General features: G+C 41.0%; 1 protein-coding gene across 1 annotated transcript in view; it reads right to left on the bottom strand.

Annotated features, from left to right (window-relative positions):
* ADARB2 (adenosine deaminase RNA specific B2 (inactive)) overlaps window positions 1-22795 on the bottom strand; it is a 708390-nt gene that overhangs the window by 376711 nt on the left and 308884 nt on the right. The window lies entirely within an intron of this gene.

Raw genomic sequence — 22795 nt, 5'->3', positions numbered from 1 at the left:
TCTGTCCAAAGCATGTGTGATGAAGTCTTGTCATCCTTGCCCCAAGGAGCGCTCTGGCCTCACTCCTTCCAAGACAGATTGGTTTGTTTTAGCAGTCCACGGTACTTTCAATATTCTTCTCCAGCACCATGAGTCAAATGCAGAAGTACCAGAAAGTACTATCTTAAATAAAACCAAACTCACTGCCATCGATTCATTTTCGACCCCTGGCAAGCCTTTGAGACAGGGTAGAACTGCCCGAGACTAGCTTTTCATGGGAGTAGAAAGGCTCATTTTTCTCCTGAGCAGTAGCTGGAGCTGATAGTTTCTAACCGCCGACCATGTGGTTAGCAGCCTAAAGCGTAACCACTTTGCCACCAGAGCGCCTCAAAAGTCCAATATACCTGTGATTAAATATGTGGAAATATTCTTTATTAAAGAAAAATAGATCAAAGCAAAATATCACCCTATCCATTCTCACCATTGGACATTTGTCAGGATTGACTGAACAAGGTTGAAGTTGTCAAGGATTTCATGTTTCTTGGGTCCTTTCTACTCCCATCCGGAATTGTGATCTTAGAACAGGGGCAGTTCTTCCCTGTCCTGTAGGGCTTCTATGAGTCGGCATAGACTCGCTGGCGGTGAGTTTTGAGAGTGAGAGGATTTTAATCCATCGGAGATTTTTAAATGGTCCATACAAGACATCGATTGCACCAGGATCAGCTCCCTGCGTTACCATGTCCTTCTGCACTCCAAGACCCTGTCCAGTGAATGAAGAATCACAGTTTACCAAAGCCTTCAGTCTTTCCTGAGCATCTATAGAGAGAGATCTTTGGGACATAAATCAAATAAGATACCTATACTACTCCAGAGTCTGCAGTTTAGTCAAATATGTATTCAAATGAATCTTTAGAGCCCTGAAATATCATGCAAAGGCATATAAAGCATCTAATATTGATTTTTGAATTTTCTCAGCAAAACTCCGAGCTACAGACAGTACAATGGATCCCCATTAAGAATATTATAAACTTTAGATTGAAAACTTACTTTTATTTCTCACCCTGAGTTTTGAAACAGGATCTTCAGTTTCCAGTAACTGTATACAAGCTGTATTGTGAGTCTCTGCCTTGCTTTCTGGATATCCACAATGCATTGCAGCACATTCTCTACCACAGCTATTCTAGCCAACTCCCACCAAAAGGTCTTTTCCTGATGGTCTGGGTGGGAAGACACCGAAAGAATCAGTTTGAATAATTTTGATTCACTGGGACTGGCATCCTGCTGGGTGTAAAATGAGCCATTTTAGAAGCACGGGGGAGGGGGTGCTTTCACTACCAACAAGAGAAAAGACAGGAGTGGAGCGAGCCTTCTGACCTGAGATCCCTGCCCAGGTGGCCTCCTTGATCCAGAAGACAGCTGTGGGATTCGACTAGTGGCAGAGCAGCAGGAGCAGAACCAGGAGCCAGACCAGGAGTGGTCCCAGGCCACAGAGCAAGTACTACAGAATGCTTGTAGGCAGGAGGCTGGCTTGGGGAGGGCTCGCCCACAGAGCTGGGGTTGAGAGCCCTCAGGTTGAGGTTTCCTGGAATGAGGGGTTTCTGAGCTCTTAATTCTGGGGGCTAGAGCTGAGTGTCTGAATGGAGGCTTACATTGGAGTGACATACCCTCTGGGCATGTATATCTTCAATATCTTCCTCGTTTCTTATGCCAACATCAAGACCCCAGGTTTTCTCAGCTATTACCTAGCCTGGAACCGTTCCCTGTGCTTACCTGCCATTGCCTGTCCCTGAGGACACTTCTCTGAAATCTGAAGGCATCTCTTCCCACCTGTGAAAGTTCCCTTTGGACTAAAATGCTGACCGTTTGGCTCAGCACCTTGCCCAAGCAGGAGCTGAGAGCTATGCGCTTGGACATGCCGCTTCTGTGTTTGGGACCTCCTTTAGTATACCACGAGGGTTAAGAACAAGTGCAATTCCAATAATAGAACCCTACCCGTGACTCTCTAACAGATAACCCATCCTAGACAGCTTCTTTCAAAAAGAACACACAGAAGGGAATGCCATAGCACAGAGATCTAACAAGGACATAGAATTCAACAGATGCTTGATGATGCGAACTCTAGTAGTGACTTGCATAAATTCAAATTCTCAATTTCCTCTGCCTTACTTGGTGACTTGTTTGAACCTATGCTCATCTTTATTTAGTTGTCCATGGAAGCAGCCATCGAGACGTCAAACAATGTATTTCATTCTGAAAATCTGTTGCAAGAGACTTGTGGCAGTTACATAATCTACTGTCAACTTGAGGAAAGGGTGGAGTCTAGTCAGTCAATCAGGTCATAGCCAATGAGGCCTCTGTGTGGTCATGGCGTTCTCCTGAGGATTCTGGGAACTCCTATCTTTCTCCTTGGAGGCAGGACATATTCTCTCTCTGTGACCCATTCCAGTTGACAAGACACATGGAGCTAAGCTGATGGAGCCAGAGCCCTGGAGCTGTAAGAACCATGTGGAGACCCACACCAGTACTGAGATGCTTCCACCACCACTGGATCCACAAGACTTTCCACCCACTGACCTGTGATCTTCCTGCATTCAGTGTCATTACAAGTGTTGTGTGAGCCTGAAGAGGGATTTATAGATTGGTATTGGGTATATGGGCTAATATTGGACTTATAGACTTCATCTGGACTGGGCTGGGATGTTTTCTCCTTATACAATTGCTCTCTGATATAAAGTTCTCTCTTACACACATATGAGTTCCTCTGGATTTGTTTCTCTAGTCAACCCAACTAACACACGGCTTTTTTTTTTCTTTTAAAGCAAAGCTGTATCTAAGGCGAGCTTGACTCAAGTTCGATGGCCTCACTTGCATGCAAAAGCAGGACGATGACAAAGGGAGACAGAAGAAGAATTTGTACTCTCAACCTGCAGTGTTGCCAGAAATACTGAATGTGCCATGACCGCCACGGGGATGAACCAAATTAGTCTGAGAAGAGAAACAACCAGAAGTCTCTGTAGAAGTGAGAATGGCTAGACTTTGTCTCACTCACTGTGTTTGGACCGTCATCAGGAGAGACTGTCATGGTTTGTATGGTAAGGGACCCGTGGAAATGAAGGATTGCTTCAATGAGCTAAAATGACAGGGTGGCCACCACAAGGAACTCCATGATCCATGATCATGAAGACAGCAGAGGCCTGGGCAGCAGGGCATTCCATTTTGTTATATATTGAACTGGAATCAACCTGGCAGAAACTAACAACAACAACAGGCATGAAAAAGATATAAATGCTACACGAACTCATGATATTGGTTGGAGGATCAAATATTCGTAAAGTGCCTCGAATACTGACAAGACAGAATGTATGGGCATTGGATGTGCTGTGCCTTAGTGCCCGTGGGAGGGAACCAAAGAAACACAGTTCATAGTTTCTTTTCAACCTCAGCTCAGAGTTTAGTTAGAACATTAACATTCGAGATGTCCCTAGGTTTCTGCTATATGTCTGGCACGGAAATTGAAGGCAGATTCTCAGCCCTTGAGGGTTTCCAATCTATCAAAAGCAAGAAGATGATTCCATAGAATGATCGTGAAAAATGTAACCGCTGGTGAGCGTGTCTGGCGGGAACAAGAGTGGAGGCAGGAAGCCCCTTCTGAAGGAGGGTTTTGACTCGAGCTGAGACTGCAAGGGCAAGTTGGAAATGGCCTGGTTGCAAACTATACAAGAGTGATCTATTCAGAATGGTCCTCTGGATAAAGATGGGAAAAGAAACAAGTGCATGAAGCATCTGGAGAAAAAAATAAACAGAAGGAATAATTACAATCTGTAAAGGGCTACGGAAGCCTGGTGGCTTAGTGGCTACGCCCAGGGCTGTGGTCCTCAGGGTCGGCAGTTGAAAGCCACTAGAGGCTCTATGGGAGAAAGATGGGGCTTTCTACTCCCATAAACAGTTAGTCTCAGAAACCTACTGGGGGATTGCTATGAGTCGGCTTCGACTCAATGGCAGTATGATCACGGGCTAGAAGTTTCACCACAAACCAATTCAGACGTGGACTCAGGAACGTGGCTTAACCTGAACTTCTGAGCTAAAGTTACTTGGGCCAAACTGTCTTGAACGGCATGTTAATCTATGGGAGAAATTTGGGCAGATAGAGGGAAGGAGACCTCAGATACCAGGAAAGAATGAGACAAAATATATATGCCAATACAGAGTTGGCTTATACTCAGCAATGCCCCACACAATGACAATTTGCTTCATTCCTTGCAGGATACAGTTTTCCATTGGTTACTTCTAGCAAAGTTGAAGAAAAATGCTTCGTGGAGAAGAATACACTATTCATTTATTTGTCTAAAGATGGTTTTGCTTTCCTCTTAATATTAAGACAAACCATCGAATCCAGTTGTTTGGAGCTGCCAGGCAGTGCTATCAAAATTTACATTACTCTCTTCATTTACCTGCAAATCAAACCACAACCGAACTCACAACCACTGAGTTGATTTCAACACGTAGCCACCCTATAGGACAGCGTAGAACTGCCGCTGTGCATTTCCAAGGCTATAAATCTTTACAGGAGCAGAAAAAGCCTCAGTATTCTCCCATAGAGTAGCTGTGGATTTTGAACTGCTGACCTTGTAACTAGCAGCCCAGCACATCACCAACCTACTATGCCACCAGGGCACACGTTTACCTGCAAGAGAATTATGCAAAGAAAAAAAGTTGCTACCAGTCGATTCCAGCTCATGGTGACTCCATGTGTGTAGAGAAAAACCACCCCTTGGCATTTTTAAGAGTGACCTTTCAGAAGAATATCGCTACGTCCATCTTCCCCAAAACATCTGGGTGGGCTCAAACTGCTAATCCTTCAGTTAGCTGTGCTTAGCTCTACATGCATATATGTACAGTGTGTGTGTACATGTGTGTGAGACTCTGTACCTTAACCAGGTGACTAGTGTCCGCATATAAATTTTTGAGAGGGTTTTTAAAAGTTCATGAAAAAGTATAATTAAAAGGTAATGGAATTCTTCTATGAACTTCCCGAAGCCCACTCATCTATAACCATTCCCCAGTTTCGAGTTCTAGGTTTCTCTAAGGACACTCCCAGACACAAATTTTATCTTTCACAAACAGTTCAAACTAAACTAACCCTCAAACCTCACTGGCACGGAGTCTGTAGACTCACAGTGACCCTCTAGGCCAGGGTGGAACTGCCCCAGGGGTTTCTGAGACTGTAACTCTTTATGGAGGAGAAAGTCTTCTTTCTCCCAGGGAGGGGCTGGGTTTGAATTGCTGACGTTGTTAGATTACGTAATCATAATATGGTCACATTTCCCTCTTTTCCTCAACTACAAGGAAGGCTGGGATGAAACCTACAGCGCAATTTATACTTTGCATGTCTTTGAGCTAGTACATCCTCATACAATTATCTTCCCATTTTTTAATCCATCTTGGTTTTCTATTTTGTTACATAGTAAATATTCTAATATCTAATAACTAACATCAGCATACTTATAAACTGTGCTGGACCAGTTATTATAACTGCATAGCCCTCTGCAACCGCAGTCTACTTTCTTAATCTCCACTTACCGTTTATTAAGTGATAGGCATAATAATGGGAAAAGTAAAAGCATAGAGTAAGTAATAAATCCAAAATAGTGTATTTTAACACCATTTTCGGCTTTAGAGTTATTTTACTAGCAATGTTTCTGGGCACTGTTAGCTATAGGCCTTTCAGGATTTAGGTAATCCCATTACTGCAACAACATGGCTCTAATGGCATAGTATGATGGAGCATTCTGAAAAGCCACTTTGCAATTCTGCAGTAATTCCAAGAACATTTTGAAGTCATTGGGTTCTGGCTATCCAAATGTTTGCAGGAAACAAAACAGCGTCACAATGAGTCAACACTTTTCTACAACATTTTGCATGGCAAAAACAAATCTATTTGGAAAACTCAGAGATCTGTCTCCTTTCTATCACAAGATGTTTCTGATCCCTTAACGGTATTACTTACCAATTTTCCTGGGAAATGTCCGGAGGATTAATGTATTTTGACTAAAGCTAGCATGGAATTGTGTTTCCGTTGTAGACAACATCGAGAGAGTCAGTTTAAGCAGTATGTAAAACCATGAACATACGTATAGATATATGTGAATTCATAACATATATAAGTACATTTATAACATATATATAAGTACATTTATAACACATACATTTTTTTATCTATAGGCCAAAAATGTACATGTTATGAATTTATATACATATACACATATCTGCCTTCTTCCTTATCCAAAGTGAAGTGAAGGAAGAAGCAAACATCAGTAACAGCAACAAAAACAATCAGGATGTGCGAAGTCCAATGAAATCATTTGACTTGTGGGTGACTTCATTACTCTTTTATTGCTATTTTCACCCAAGAATTTGGTATATTGTCTCCCTTTGAGAGACTTCAGCATTTACAAGTTCAAGAGGTAGGAAATAAATGAACAACTGGAATGTGGTGTCATTTAATCAAGTTGGAATTGAGCTTATGATATCACTTGCAACTTTCAGAGTGTGTACAAATCAATAGTGTTAGAAGCACCTACCCTCCACTCTCAAATGAGAGACAAAGGATCTGAAATGAAAACATCCCTTCTTATTCCATCGTGCGTCAGGGGATTTTTCTTTTCCTGAATGGGAGAGTCAGCATCCCATTTATTAACAATGCAGATACACATCAAAGCCACTATTGAATCTGTCTCTCCCATTTATTTCACCTTCCGATTTCTACACCCTATACTTCTTGTTTAACAAATTGTTCTTGATGTGACGTATTCACAATAAGCCCATAAGCACAAACTGAAACACAATTTCCTGCTAGCTTCAGTCAAAATACATTAATCCTCTGGATATTTCCCAGGACAATACTATCTCTCATGTGCAGACTTTATTTCTCTCATTTAGCAGCGAAGGAAAAAAAGGGAAAGAAACCGTGAATATTGGCTGGAAAAGTGACACACTCACAGAAGTCAGGGCTAAAATTTCTGCACGCACCATTTCCTTTAAACACCCATGTTTTAATGATCCGTCATTATCCTGGAGAATGGAGAACAAAAAGAAGTCGCTCAGCGGCTGGAGAGCGACTTCATACACACAGGTAGTCCCTAACTACGGCTGACAGATGCTTCTGATCTAAGTGGCATATCACATTTTGGTATTCACAAGTGCCTTAGCTTGCTATACAGCCGGGTTTTGAAATGTACATCATAACACTGAACATCTAGAAGCGAACATTTGAGAACGAGAACGTCAAATGTCATGCTGCAGTAGTGGAGGGAGTAGAAATGGCTAAATAATAAGATACACCAAAAACCACAACAGCAACGACAGCAAAAGATGGTGTCGAGTGTGGTTCATTGTAATTCAAATACACTGGACGTTGGACACTGCCTGTCCCCCTCTTGTTCTCTTGTTAGTTGTCTTTTGCTGATTCTGCCCCCAGCTCATCTCATCTGTGCAGAGTAGCACTGCCCTCCATACAGAGGTCCACTCTGTACCCAAGACAGACACTTCCTGAGGTGTCCCAGCGTGGTTCTGCAGCATGGTTCTTTCAGTCAGTACTACGGTGCTTAGCCATTGACACGGACCAGGGGCCCCTCACACCTGTACAAAATCAGGACGAGAGCCTTCCCTGATGAAATCACATCAATACCATTCTTTTCTCTTTTCCACCACCCTGCCTTCTTTTCTTGTCCCAATTATACCCCCCTGAAAACGGAAGAGCACGGGTAAATAAGTTGGAGGTGGTACAATTTTTGTCATTTGTAGCTAAATGGAGTCTATTCACCTGACTACTCATTTGGTGAGGACTTATGTGAAGATGCTCGGCAGAGCTTTTAAAGGAAAAAAAAAAAAAGCTTTACGTGTGTATATGTATGTATCCATCCTCGGACTCACCAGTCTCCAGGTGCTGCCAACCATGCACTGAGGCCCAAGGGAGTATATCAAGTGTTCCCAAGCCTTGCTGGCTGCACTTGATTACTGGCCTCATCGGATCCACAAGGCTGAAACACTAACTTGCTCCTTGCAGTCCTGTCACCTTGTAATGACACATGCGCTGATCGAATGGAATAATAACACTCCATCTTTCAGTAAAAAGCTTAGGCTTTTAAGGAATTGTTGGATGTAAGAATAAAGGTGGCCATGAATCTCTTTTGTTTATCCCTCTAGCTCATCCTCCTTGTATATATACGAACAATCTATGCATTGGCACTAGCACCAATTCAAATTCAGGCTTTTGATGTGATACTAATGGACAAAACGTTGGCCTTGGCTTAGAATGCTCAAGTTTCATCAGACGAGAAATAATATATATGACTTTCCCTGCCCTCTCCTGGCTGCATCATTGGATTTTAGCAATTGAATGTTTGAGCAGTTGGCAGGGAATTAAAATCTATTTCAGCTCGTGAAAGCTCCAAGGTGCTGTATTTCGGGTACACGGAAGGCCTCGCTGAGGGGACAAGACTTAGAGATGCCACACTTGGTGTCTGATCCACCATCCAAACCTTGCAACTTGGTCAATGATCTCCCCAACCATTTTGCAACCTCATCAGGGAAACCCTGAGACGTTCTTTCTTTAATGACACACCAGCAAACGAATGACCCCTGGATTGTGCAACCCATAATGGCCTTAGCTGCAAACAGAGAGGTTGGAGGTCCAAGTTCCCCCACGAGTGCCTCAGAAGAAAAGTCTAGCAATCTACTTCTGAAAAATCAGTCATTTGTGCTCTGCAAACCGTGGGGTCATAGTGGTTGGGATCCACTATGTAGACAGCATTGCTCTGTGATGGCAGAGTGGGTCTCTCTGAGTTGAGTCCACCTGCTGGCAACTGGTAGAGGTGAGAACATCTCGTGGGTGCCCTCTAAAAGGCAACCACAGGACAGAGCTTATCTGCCATTTGGGTCATGATAAGTAAAATTCTTGATAATTTCATTCTTAAAACCAAACTCACTGCCGTAGGGTCCATTTTGATTCATAGAGACCCGCTAGGGCGGAGTAGAACTGTCCCCGTGGGTGTCCAAGGCTGAAACTATTTATGAAGTAGAAATCCTCATCTTTCTTCCAAGGAGTGGCTGGTGGTTTTGAACAGCTGATCTTGTGGTTAGCAAGTTAGCAGCCAACCCAGAATGCACTATGCCACTATGGCTTCTGATAACCTCATTATTCCTCTGAAATTCTTATCATTAACATATTCCACATAGGTACGTCTATGCCACTATGGCTTCTGATAACCTCATTCCTCTGAAATTCTGATCATTAACATATTCCACATAGTTACGTCTAGAGGGGAAGAGCCCTGTTGGCGTAGAGGGTTACACGCTGAGTTGCTAACTGCAAGATCAGTAGTTCTAAACCACCACTCCAGGAGCGTTAAATGCAGCTTTCTACTTCTGCTAATAGCTACAGTCTGGAAAACTCACAGGGATGGTTCTCACCCACCCTATAGGCTTCACTCCGAGTCCTAACCAACTTGATGGCAGTGAGTTTGGTTTTGCTCTTTTAAGTCTAGCTGGATCATTCAGCAATTCATCTGGTGAATTTAACAATATTGACGCAGGTCTGAAAATTGGAGATCATAGAATTAAAGATAAAACTGTCACTAGGGCTGGCCAGGGACCTGAATAGTAAAGCAAGCTGGGTACTACAGATTTGTGACACAGAGTTGCTGTGATTACATACTAAACACTTAGGGCCACTCTTCCATTAAGCTACTCTATTCCATTTTTCTAGGTCTATCTGTGTTTTGTTTCCTTATTTTCAATAGTGATCCTGGTATGAATAAGTATTATTTACCTTTCAGAATATTAGCAGCACAAAGTAATTACAACAATTAACATCATGGCTTACCATTGGCGGTATAAGGGATAGTGGGAACAGATATAGACCAGTAAGACCTCTGGTGACCTATAGGGACATAGGGATAAGGGCTCCAGGCTGCTAAAGAATTTTAGAGATATTAGAAATCTACAAAAAGATGGGTGTTCCTCAAATTTAAAATGCTAAGAAAATAGATATCCTTATTGGAATTTAGTTCTATGCAGTATATGCATTGATTTGGGAATTGGAAGAGAAGGAGAGGGAAAAATCCATAGACGTTTACCTTGGCTTCCAATATTTACTCATAATTAATTGCAATTTCTGTGACTATGATTTAGAATTACCAGGAGGAGCTTTACAAATATAGTGCCTCAGGGCCCAATCTGATATTCTAAGCAATTTGGGAAGATGCGGCCCAAGTCCCTGGGTGGCTATTTTCCACTCGCCTCAAGGTTGGCAGTTTGAACCTGCCCCAAAGCGCCTCAGAATACAAGCTTGGCAATGTGCTTCTGCAAGGCCACCCCCTTGAGAACCCGACCACCCAGTTCTACTCTGCACCCAGAGAGACAGCACGGGGCAGAATCTGCCTGACAGCCACAGCGAGCAGGTGCCTGGGCTCAATGGAAGGAGGCTGGGTTGGACTGATTTCAGCATCCATTGTCCCAGGCCTCGGATAGCTTGTATAACAAACAACCTAAGCATGGTGACTTGGTGCAACTCAGCACAGGCTTTTTCTTTTCTTTTCTTTTTTGAGATCTTGACTGATTCTGTTGCTAAGGCTTAAGAACAGGATAACATTTAAATTGCTTAAGAGGGTCGGTGACAATAATTTAAAACAAATGAAAAATACATAAATAAAAGGAGATGGAGTAAGCATTCTGCACACACACATACATACTTTCAACTTTAAAGCAAATCATAATTTCTTGATTAAAATCCTTGCTGGAGACAGTAATGCACATCCAAAGGAGTCATGAAGGCCTAGCTCAGGAATGGCTCTCTTGGGAAAGGAGAAAAAGGGTTCTCTGACTGAGGCAGAGAACAGAAGCCCCGGGCTTGCCCTGAGACTGTCTGACTACCACAGCCTCCACGGGGAATACAAATTCAAAATGACACCCAACTAATCTTACTGCAACCAAATCAAGTCAAGAGGATTTCTCCTGTGAGTTTCCCAAGCTGCAAAGGTTTATAGGAGCAGAAAATCGCATCAGTTTACCATGGAGCGGCTGGCGGATTCAAACTGCTGACCTTGTGGTTGGCAGCACGTCATGCCACCAGAGCTCCAAGGGAGAAAGACTACAACTCCCAAGTGTATTTTGAGTCAAGGGTAGAGCAGGCTAAAGGCCTGAAACAACTGACTTTTTCTTCCAAGACAAATGTACTAGAAGTAGGGCGAAGGGGTGGGGGGATAAAGGAATATACACACAGTCATGAGAAGGTGCAGGAAAAATCATCTTCAATGTTACAAAATCAGATTAAATTAGTTATGGTGGGCATTTCGTATTTTCAAGTCGGTGTTTGCTAAACACAGACACACTTCACATTGCTGTTAACCTAACAGGGTCTGACAAAACATAAGGGATAGCAAAGATTCTCTACGTACTTTGGGTTAAAAAGGAACTGCCCTTCACATGTGAAAAGACCTTGAGGCAGGATTCCAGAGAGGACAGAAAGAAAAAAAACAAACCCAGATGGAAGGAAATTAATTGAATTTAGAGAATATTGGAGTCTTTCCATTATACTAATTTAAATATTAATATAGCAGTACCTCATTTTTCAATAATTGTGCAAATTATGAGAAGGTCATATGCCTGTTTCTTATTTTGCTTTGTGAAGCCATTCCATAAAAATTTATCTTGTATATTACTATATTAATATTAAAAATCTCAAACATAGGATGACCCAATAATATAACAGATTTATAGACTTTGGAAGCAAATCTTTTCTTTAAGAGACACGAACATTACTTCTGGTTTGGTGAAAAAAATATGTATGTTCAGAAATCCTACAGTTGGTGCTGCCTATTTAATCATATTCAAAAATGATCCACAGTAAAATGAAAATGGTAATATTTATTCACATCATATGACGAGGCCTGAGTAGCCAATGATCTGTATCTGGGTTGCTAGAGTGTGATGTATTACAGTTCCTATAATTTGCTCCAGGCAGAAATCTTAATTAAGGCCTTTCCTAAAGAGTGACCTTCAGGAGTACATGACAGAATTGGTATAAAAATAGACAAGTGCCCAAATGCCACCAATGAAACCGCAGGATCACATTAAATCCATATTTTCTTCCCCAGATATAGTGTCATTTATATGGATCAGTTGACAGACACCTTCAGTTATCAATGAGTGGTATTCCTCAGGAAAGAAGACCTTAATATTGGGAAGAAGTGAACGTGGAGTCATTTTTATTTATTATTATTTTAAAAGATGTATCTCCCTCTCTGCAAATCATCAGCGAAGCCGGACGGTATGAAGAAGACTGCGCCACCAGGCTTGGAGGAAGGCTTGTTAACAACTTGCAATACGCAGATGACACCACCTTGACTCCTGAAAGCGGCTTGAAGCATTTGCTGAGACGATCAAGGCTCCCAGCCTTCAGGATGGATTAAAGCTCAATCTCAACAGGACAAAAGTCCTCACAACTGGAATAATAGGTAACATCATGACAAATGGAGAAAAAGTCAAAGTTATCAAGGGGTTTTGGTCTTGCTTTGATCCACAATCAATGCTCATGGAAGCAGCCATCAAGAGATCAAAAGACGTATTGCGTTAGGTAAATCTGCTGCATAAGACCTCTTTGGAGTATTGAAGAGCAAAGATGTTACCTTAAAGACTAAGGTGTTCCTGATCCAAGCCGTGGTATTTCTCATTGCCTCATATGCATGTGAAATTTGGACAGGAACTAAGAAAGACCGAAGCAGCACAGATGCCTTTGAATGGTGGTGCTGGTGCGAAGTACTGAAAGTGCCATGGGCTAAGAGGAAAGACGGATCTATGTTGGAAGAAGCATAACATTCCCTGAATCGTCCTTAAGCATTGGGCTGTGATCTGCAAGCTGAGCAGTTCGAAACCCTCCACTCTGTGCGATGAACGATACGCACAGGACTTTCTATGCCCGTCACTCGGAAACACGCAGGAGCAGTTCTAGCCTATCCTACAGGGTCACTCGGGGGCAGAATGGACTTCATGGCAGTGAATTGGTTTTAGTTTAAGAAGGACGCTATTAAGAATTCTATCTAGCATATCCCAAACTTCAGAGAAGGTCTCCTGTGTGGTTGCCTTGTAGAAAGCATCCATTAGATGTTCTTGCCAGCAAGTATCCTCCAGCCCATAGTCAGAATCAACTGACGACAGTACATTTGCTTGTTTGTTGGTTTATATGGAAACCCTTTCTCTTTTTGCTTCCACCCCCCCATCCCCACCCCCATGATGGCTGATTCTGTTTCTGGAGGTAGATCTGGGGGAACTTCTAAAGTGCATCTGGGTTGACTCATACCCCAAACTTTAGGGTAGCAGGGGAGCTCTTACCTATGTGTGCCCCCACACCCCCCGCCCCTAGAGACTCCCATGCCTTGAAATGTATATTTATTTTCTTAACCAGGGACATAATTATTGGCTTTTCATTGGGTGGCTAAAACTATGACACATCAGGAGTCTTTGAGTTCACTGCTTCAGAGGCTGGTTTTCAGGAGGGGGTGATTTTGTCTTGGTCAAGAAACTGGTTAAGGAGATTTTATAATACCATGTTTTCACTCCCATTTGTAGAAAGCTGGAAGGGATGCTCCACTAAGCTAAAGATGAATTGGTCTGGTTCAAGTTACACCGAGTCCTGGCAGTGGGCCTGCCGATATAACTGTGTGGCTCAATTCAATTTGCTGTATTTCTTCCAAATTTCTCGAGGCTGTGTGAAGTATTATGGTCAAATGTTTCTCAATCTGCTCATTCCTTGGCCAAAATGATTCTCTGATATTTTAACTCTATGACTTTTGAACAGCTTCTCATTTACTTATGGAGACTCACTGATTCATCAAACCTTGTCTCTTTTGGCAGGATCTGGTCCTGTGTTCCTGAAAGCCTTTATATCTTTGGGCACTAGATTTATCTAAATCATCTGATTCAACAGCAGGTGGTATAGTTATACTAGTTTGCCAAGCACATATCTTAACATCCTCTGATCTAGCATTTTTCTGTGATTCCTGTGAAATGAATATCTTCACAATCTCAACTTAACGTGTTTGCCCAGTATTAGTAAATCTATAATTTCAAAATTTTTGCTTTGTATTAGCAATGCAACTTGAATTACCATTTGCCAATGTTAACTTCAGAGTTTTAAAACCATGGAGAAAGCATAAAGATAGCAAGTGTTTTCGATAATAATACTCAAGTAAAACTAGGAGTCCCTGAGTGGTACAAGTGGCTAAGTGCCCCACTACTGGCCACGAGGACACAATTCACAGCCACTCCCACAGAGGTGCCTGAGGAGACAGGCCTGTTGATCTGCTTCTGAAAATCTACTGCAGAGCCATTCAATTCTGCACACGGGGTTTCCTGAGTCCAAACTGAATTGCTCTGACAACAAAAAATGACAAAAACAACATGTAAAAACGACCTGAGTTGTTTCAACCTTCCTAACTTTTAAGTAAGATTAAATCTGTGCTCCCCAAGTAGGTTTTTTTAAAGACATAGAATAAAAATATTTAGGGAGTGGGAAACCACTGGGTGATTTTAGTGTGTATGTATATATATATATATAAATCATTTTATTAGGGGCTCATACAACTCTTATCACAATCCATACATACATCAATTGTGTCAAGCACATTTGTACATTCATTGCCCTCATCATTCTCAAAACACTTGCTCTCCACTTAAGCCCCCGGCATCAGGTCCTCATTTTTCCCCTCCCTCCCCGCTCTCCCTCCCTCATGAGCCCTTGATAATTTATAAATTATTATTTTGTCACATCTTGCCCTGTCCGACGTCTCCTGACGCATATTATTTTTTAAAAGCCACTGATCTAATTACTGATCCTTCTCTTTCTTGAATGAGACACTTGGCGGCAGTGAATGAGTGGGAGAGAAAATACTAAAGGATCTGTACATTAAACACACACACACACACACACACACTCATTAAATAAGGGCTTGTTTGTGAGAGCTGATGTTAGGGATATATGGTTACAAAGATAAGTACGACGTCACCTTTCCGTGGCTAACTGATAAGCTAACTATAAGGTAAGTAAGTCTGTAAAAAGAAGACACAAAGAACTAGTAAGCAAATGGCCAGGTGGGTTAAGTATTGCATTGCTAGCTGTAAGGTCAGTGGTTCAAACCTGCCAGCTACTCTGCAGGAGAAAGATACAGTGATTGGTTCCTAGAAAGATATACAGCCTTGGAAATCCCAGGGGAGTAGCTCTACTCTGTCCTACAGGACTTCTAAGAGGAGGAATCAGCTCAATGGTAGTGGATTTTAGTAAGCAAAAAGAGGAAGCACTCTGACAGTGGGGCTAAGGATCATATCACAGAGGAAAAGGCATGGGCATGGGCATGGGGACTGACATAAGAAGGAGTGTGACTTTGTCTATCAGAAAAGACAGTCATAAGAAACCTAACCAAAGCCAGTTGCCATTCTATCATTTCTGACCATGGCAACTCCAGGCATGTTAAAATAGATTATTTGGAAAGAGTAACAGTAGGTTCAATGGTAAAATAACTGCATGTCCATAAGTGCTTCCTTTGTTTAAATACATTAATTCAAATTACCTACATAGCAGGCCTGTGAGGCAATTATTATTACCATTTTTAAAACAGATGGTTAAATGGTTCCCCCAAAGTTAGAGACAGATAGAATAAGATATCCCTAATGGACCTTGACTCTCCACTTCTCAAATCCAACACTCCTTTGCTCACAAAGAGGAGCAACAGCGATGCGCTGCAAAGTAAAAAGGGTCTGTAGGTAAATTGGGAGACAGGATTCAAATACGAAATGTTTTCCATAATTAAGGAATGGGAGCTTGACGTCTAAATTATGACAGACTGCTTAATATCTGTTAGAAACAATGAAAAAGTAAGTGGCTAAATTAATTGCCTTCTGCAGTCATCACAACTTTGCAATTTCCTTTATGCAGTGTTTTGAGTCATTTCCATTTAACAAGCATTTTAAAATCTCATCAACACCCAGCATTCTTGCGATGAGCTATTCCGACTACGGAGTGCTATTGCTGCCTTGAATTGTGGAGAAACTACTGATGATAAAGTAAAAAAAACAAAGCCTTCAAGCAGTGTATTCTCAGGTGAAGCCTACCCTCTGCTTCTCCCTCTTGTCACCTCAGTAGTCATTCTGCCTGACAATGTACCCCTGCACTGTTATTAAAGGAAATGTAAATTGAATGAAGTCAGATTGAACGGCACAATTACGAAAATATTATACCTCTAACTCATTTGATATTTATCCTGTGGTATCTTATATTTATTTATTTTCATATATACATATTGTTGTTTGTTGCCATTTATTGGCCCCTGACTTATGGTGAACACAGGCATAATGGAATGAAACTCTGCCTGCTCCTACACCATCTTCATAATTGGCTGTAAATTGTTCTAATTCATTACCTGTAATTTAGAAGTAGGTCTCCTGTCCTTTCCTCCTTGTCTGCCTCTGTCTAGAAGCTCTGATGAAACATATTCAGTAGCAGAGCAACATAATCTTTCACTGATACACGTGTGGTAGCTGTGGGCATGAGTTTAATTGACTGCTAATTGAACTTGGGTCTCCCTAAGAGAAGGCAAGAACTCCACATACTATCATTTATCAAGATGGGGAGTGTGGAGAAAAATTAAAGAAAAATAGAGTCTGCTTTCGTGCCCTGCCTCTTTTCACTGAGCCATACTGAGAAGTTATTTAACCTCTCTGAGCCCTAGTTTTCTCAACTTAATGAATAATTAATACTTCCATTGCTTGTCTAGCTAAATTACTGAAGTTGAAAGATATGATATGCAAAGCTACTTGTGATTTGTAAAATACCAATGAGGGTTATTATTACAGCCCTGTATACTACAAACATCTTATAATTTGGGCCTACATTTTGTGTGCAAGTTTATTTTGTGACATGACCATCACTCATTCATTCTATAAATCTTTGTTGAGCTCTGCTTTTTTATTTAGAGCACTGAGAAAGAACTCTTCATTCGTGTGGAGCCTTATGGTTCCGTTTATCAGTAAACTGGTAAACTAGTAAATAAAAAGCAAACAAGACATGCCAGATCTTAAGAAGTTCTAAATAGAGAAGTAGTAAAATTTACAAAATGCAAGAAAAGTGACTGGTAGGGTGATAGAAAGTAGTCAAAAATAGCTTCTCCAGGATGATAAAATACCACCCGAGACTCTACAGAGGAAGACTCTACAGATCTATGTGGTCAGGGGAAACTAGTGGTCCCTGAGGGGTGAAATCAGTTAACACATTCAATTACTTACCAAAATGTTAGTCATTCTATTCCACCCAGAGGTGCCTTAGAATAAAAACCAGTCATTAAAAAAAAAAAAATCCCCGAGGATAAGGAGTGTACTCTGATAGATGATTCGAACTGACTTGATGGCAACTAGTCAGTTAGTCCCTTTATGGTATAAACAGCTTAGTATAACCCAAGAACAGAGGTAGGCAGATAAAGTTAGACTATTGATAGGAAAGGGAAGAAACTGGAATATAAATTCAGAGAGGGGGATAAGGATTTTGCAGGCACCATAAGGTGTTTTGATTTTATTCAGAGTGTTATGGAGAGTAACGCAAGAACATTAAACATAAATCCTTACTAACACTTGAGTTTGAATGGCTATAGAGTTATTTTCTAGAATGCTGTGGTTGGTAGATGCCTTTGTGTAGGTCTACCTCATAGAAGGAAGTTCTGTTCCTCCTCATAATCATTGCTCGGCCTCATCCATTTTTGCAGTAGTCATGATGCCAGTCCATTGCACTGAAGGCCCTTCCTCTACTTTACCGAGCATGACGTCCTTCTCCAGGGACTGGTTCCTCTTGACACTGTACGAGAGATGAAGTCTTGCCATCCTAGCTTCTAAGGAGCATTCTGACAGTCCCTCCTTCCAGACAGACTTTGCTGATGTTATTCTGGCTGTCCATTCTACTTTCAACATTCTTAGCTAATACCAGAATTTAAAGGCATCAATTCCCCTTCCTTGTTTATGTCCCATGCACAGGAAGTGATTGAAAGGACCATGGCTTGGATTCGACCCATATTACTGCTCAAAGTGAAACCCGTGCTCTTCAACACTTTAAAGAGATCTTGTGCAACATATCTTCCCAATGCAGATATCATTTGATTTCCTCATTTCTGCTTCCATGAACATTGATTATGGATCCAAGCAAATGAAATCTCTGACAACTTCAATCCTTTCTCCCTTTATTCTGATGCTACCTACTGGTTCACTTGTAAGGATTTCTTTCTTTTCTTTTAATACTGAGGTATAATCCATACTTAAGACGGTTTCATTGACCTTAAAGTCTTCCTCACTTCCAGCAAGCAAGGTTGTTCCATCAACATACCAAAGGTTGCTAATGAATTGTCTTCATATAGTCCAGATACTCAGATTATTTGCTCAAAAAATAGGTTGAATCAATGTGGTGAAAAAATTACCCGACACACAACTTAAATGATTTGAAACCAAGCAGTATCCCTTGTTCTTTATGAACAAGCAAGAGCATTTTCAGATCTGTCCTGAAGTGCAATGCTGTCAATGATGGGATAAGACCCACATGCATACAAAGAAGACCTGTTAATAGAATATAATTCAAATTTACTCACCAACCAGTAATGTCAAGCAAGAAGAAATGGAAGATTTTTACCAACTTCTGCAGTCTGAAATTAATCAAGTTTGCAATCACCAACCCAGATATAGCCTCTTGGAATATATACAAGTTCTGCATGAACATAATTAAGTGGTCTGAAATTATCATCCACGAGCTGATTGAATGCAAACAAATTTTTTAGTACAATGACTCTGAGGATCCCTTTCATATTTTTGTTGTTGTTCCTTCAATTATATTTTCCAGCTTCATTCAATTATTTGCCCACAGAATTCTCCAATATTGCAACTTGAGGCTTGAATTTCTTCTGTTGATCTTTCTGCTTGAGAAATATCTAGCATGTCCTTCTATTTGGGTTTTGAACTCCAGATCATTCCATATTTCATTATAATACCTTGCTTTGACTTTTTGATGTATGCTTTGAAATCTTCTGCTTGGCTTTGCACTTCATGTCATCCTTTACTGTAGCTACTTGACCTTCAACAACAAGTTTCAGAGTTCCCTCAGATATTCCTTTGGGTGTTGTCTTTCTTCTGAATGACTTTTTGCTTTCATAATATATAATATCCTTGGTGTCAGCTAGCAGTACAGTGAACGACACAATGGTCTGCTAGACGCAAGTTCATCCGTTCAAAACCACCAGCCACTCGGCTGGAGCAAGATGAGGCTTTCTACTCCCATGCAATTTGAGTCTTGGAACGTCACAGGGGCAGTTCTACTCTACCCTATAGAGTATCTTGTCTACAAGTTAGGGTGATTTGATGGCAATGAGTGAGTTGGCGTCACCCCACAACTTGGCTGGTTTTCAGTTCAATGAGTCAAATCTATTCTTAAAATGGCCACTAAGTTCAGATGGGATACATTCAAGACTGTACTTCAACTCTTCTAAACTAGCTTTATCTATTTATTTAGTATTGAAAAAGTTTGTATTTAACATTAGCCAGCTGGACTCAGCTTAGATGATTCTAATTTTGTTGGTAACATCTACAGCGTCATAGATAGGAGTCAGTCAAACATTTGTCTTCTTCTCACCTCCAGGCCTGGTCAAGGAGCTGACCTTGGCAACATCACTGTCATAGAGCTTCTTCAGAACTTGCTTGATCTGGTGCTTGTTGGTCTTGACATCCACATTGAACACCAGTGTGTTGTTATCTTCAATCTTCTTCTTCATGGTAGGCTCCATGCTCAAGGGGAACTTGATGATGACATAGCTTGTTTCTCCTGGGGATGCTCTCCCGAGGATATTTGGCTGCTTTCTGAGCCTCAGGATCTTCAGCCACCAGAAGGTGGGTGATCTGTGGGTCTTCTTTTTTGTGTGGTTGTGGACACCTTCCAGCATGGCCTTCTTGACCTTTAATAAAGCCTTTGCTTTAGTTTTGGAAGGGGCAGGGACTGCCTCCTTCCCTTCATGCCATCTTCATAAAAAGGGTTCTATTTATTTATTTTTTCAGCTTCAATTTGAACTTGCATATAAGTCCCTAGTTTTTTCTGACTGATAATATTGAGCCTTTCCACTGTTTCTATTCACAGATGGAGGCAATTTGTATTCCATCTGGTGGAGCCCAGGTGTATGTATATATGTATAGTCACTCACTCACTGCTCATGTGGTTGGGAAAAAAAAAAGTATTTCCAATGGCTACGTTTTTGCCTTAACAACATCCTGCCATGCTACCTTCGGTGTCATTTCTATAACCAAGACCATATTTTCCTACTACTGATCTTTCTTCTCTTTGTTTCTACCTTTCCCATGGCAATCACCCATAATCATCAATGCATCTTGATTGGAAGTTTGATCAATTTCAGACTGCAGAAGTTGGTTAAAATCTTCAATTTCTTCTTGTTCGGCATTACTGGTTGGTGAGTAAATTTGAATTTGAGGCCTAATCGGAGGCCTTCTTTCTATGCATGTGGATAGTATCGTGCCATTAAGAGCCTCGTACTTCAGGGCAGATCTTGAAATGCTCTTTGATGAAGAATGCAACGGCCATTTCTCTTCAATATGCCATTCCCAGAACAGTAGGCTATAGGCCTGTCCATTTTTAAAATGATCAATTCCAGTGCATTTCTGATCACTAATGCCTAGGATATTGTTATTTATTCATTCCATGTGATTTTCAATTAACAGTTAATGGCATTCCCCTAGATTTGTACTTTATACAGTGTACATTCTGATTATTAGTCAAGGCTTATAGCGTGTCTTCTCATCTTGAGTTGTGCCACATCAGAAAATGAGGCTCCTGTGCTTCACCTGTCTCCATTCTTGACATTAAGGTCCATTCGACTTTGAGGAGGCAGTTCTTTCCCACTCATATTTCTAGTGACTTCCAACCTATGGGGCTCATTTTTCAGTGCTACATCAGACAATGTTCCACCACTATTAACAAGACTATCCCTTGTCAATTGTTTAACAAGTAGGTCTACAGGTCCTTCTTCCTCATCTGTACTAGTGTGGACGCTCTCCTGGAACTTATCTATCATGAGTGGCCCAGTTGGTATTTGAAGTACTGAGGAATAACTCCCAGAATTCACAGGAACACACAAAGTGCAATACGAAAAACCAGCAGAGGAGTAGAAAGGAGATTTACTAAACCTGTTTATTTCTTTTGGCTGTATTTTTATAATCAGGCACCCTAGTGGAGCTGATGCAGACTGATGGAACTGTCTTAGAATTGACTGCATCACAGTGAGTTTGGGCTTTATTTGTACATTAATTCTATACAATCTAGTGATTAGATCACAACGACAAGTTCAAAATCAAAAATAGATTCAGGGCAGAATAAAGACTATAAAAGAATGCGGGATTCAGGTAATAACATCATGCCCAAATATTTCGTTTCTCTGTGGACTACAAGAAAAAAATAACTAAAAATCAAGGCCCAGGGTTCCCATTGCTTCAAACTTTCTAGTGAGTTGATACTGCTCTTCTCAGTGATCTATTGAGGTCTATTGCCTCATTCATTGTTTCTTTTGTTAAACAAGCATTTATTAAGTTCTGGGTGATGGTGATATAGAGCTATAAGATAGTTATGATTTTACCCTCAGTCTGCAAAAACAGGTAATAGAACTTCATAGAATCTAACTATGAATATGCTATACACAATACACATATAGAATGACTGTGTCTAGCAGAGGATCAAATGAAAACAAAAACTCAAGCCATGGGGTGTTGATTCCCCTTCCCAGAGACACTCTACGATACAGTCGCACCTCTCCTCCACATTTCAGAGACTGCAGATTTTTGGAGGGAGCAGATAGTCTCATCCTTTCCCTAGAGAGCAGCTGGTGAGCTTGAACTTCCAAGCTTGTGGTTTGCAGGCCAACACTCAACCCATTAAATTACTAGGGCTCCTGATATAATAACAGAAAAAATAGTCTGTTTCCACTGTTCTTGCTAGGAGTACTAATGCTAACTATTCAGTATAGAAACGAGAAAACAACATAAATTATCACTACCATCAAGTTGATTCTGACTTATAACAACCCTATAGGATGGGACAGAATTGTCCCTGTGGGGTTCCAAGGTGGTAACTCTTTATAGGAATAGAAAGCTTCATTTTTCTCTCGCAGAGTAGCTGATAGTTTCGAACTGCTGACCTTACGCAGCCCAAAACACAAAACCACTATACCACCAGGGTCCTTAGGAAACACTATAGAAATGTAAATATAAATGTTAAGTAAATTTTACTCCACGTTTTTTGGTTCTAAGTAAACTTTAAAATGTTGAAGGAATGAACATGTCAGCCTTCATGTTGCCTTCTGAAAATCTGCTTTGGATTAGAGATGAATCAGCTACCTTTGACAGAATTAGTGGCCTGTCTGGATTTCTGCCTCTTATTTACTTTTAAACCTGAAAATATTTGCATATGTGGTTAATTGAAATACTGCAATTATTAATGCGTTGTGCTAAAGCCATGAAAATACCACCAGCAGCGATTAGTGCTAAGTGAAAATAGTCCTTTGTTCTATTTTTTTAAATCGGTGGATTAAAACAGCACTCTTGGGGACAATCACTACACAATAGATTAAAAGTCTGTTAAATGTTATTTTCAACTTGGCAGAATACCAACTGCTAGGTTACCCTTTGGCCCCACTTCTTTCGAAACATGGCAAAATTATCATAGCCAAGTGATACCACT

Source organism: Echinops telfairi, unplaced genomic scaffold (genome assembly GCF_000313985.2).
Source record: "Echinops telfairi isolate 266 unplaced genomic scaffold, ASM31398v2 ScPeMD7_31;HRSCAF=116, whole genome shotgun sequence".
NCBI classification, from domain to species: Eukaryota; Metazoa; Chordata; class Mammalia; order Afrosoricida; family Tenrecidae; genus Echinops; species Echinops telfairi.
Note: the sequence above shows the minus strand (reverse complement) of the source record. Positions and strands in the feature narration are given on the sequence as shown.